We start from the raw sequence: 361 nt of genomic DNA, 5'->3' as shown, positions 1-361 counted from the left end.
CAAAGAGAAGGAGGCAGAGAAGGAGGAAGTGGCAGCAGCAGACAACAACAATAACAATAGCTCTCCCTTATCAAGAAGGCCATACAAATAGCCAAAGAATCAAAACAAGAGATGAAATAACTCACCTTATTATTGGTGACTCCTTTAAGTGTGATGTTAATTGGAGTCTTGCAAAATGGTGCCAACATCAGCAATGGTTCTAGGAAATACCTGTCAATCAATGAATCAATAAACGCTCAGGATAAGAAGACAAAATATCAATAAACATCCATACTCTTACACAGGTGATAAAAAAGATGACATGAGCTACTAAAAAATAATATATAATTTTGTGAACAACTGTGTACAGCTCTTGACAGGA

The 361-nt window shown here is 36.3% G+C and overlaps 1 pseudogene; it reads right to left on the bottom strand.

Moving 5' to 3' along the window:
* The window catches only part of LOC119593872, a 5234-nt pseudogene that overhangs the window by 3093 nt on the left and 1780 nt on the right, over window positions 1–361 (bottom strand).

The sequence above is a fragment of the Penaeus monodon genome, chromosome 33, assembly GCF_015228065.2.
Source record: "Penaeus monodon isolate SGIC_2016 chromosome 33, NSTDA_Pmon_1, whole genome shotgun sequence".
Lineage (NCBI taxonomy): Eukaryota > Metazoa > Arthropoda > Malacostraca > Decapoda > Penaeidae > Penaeus > Penaeus monodon.
This window is presented reverse-complemented; position numbering and strand designations above follow the sequence as displayed.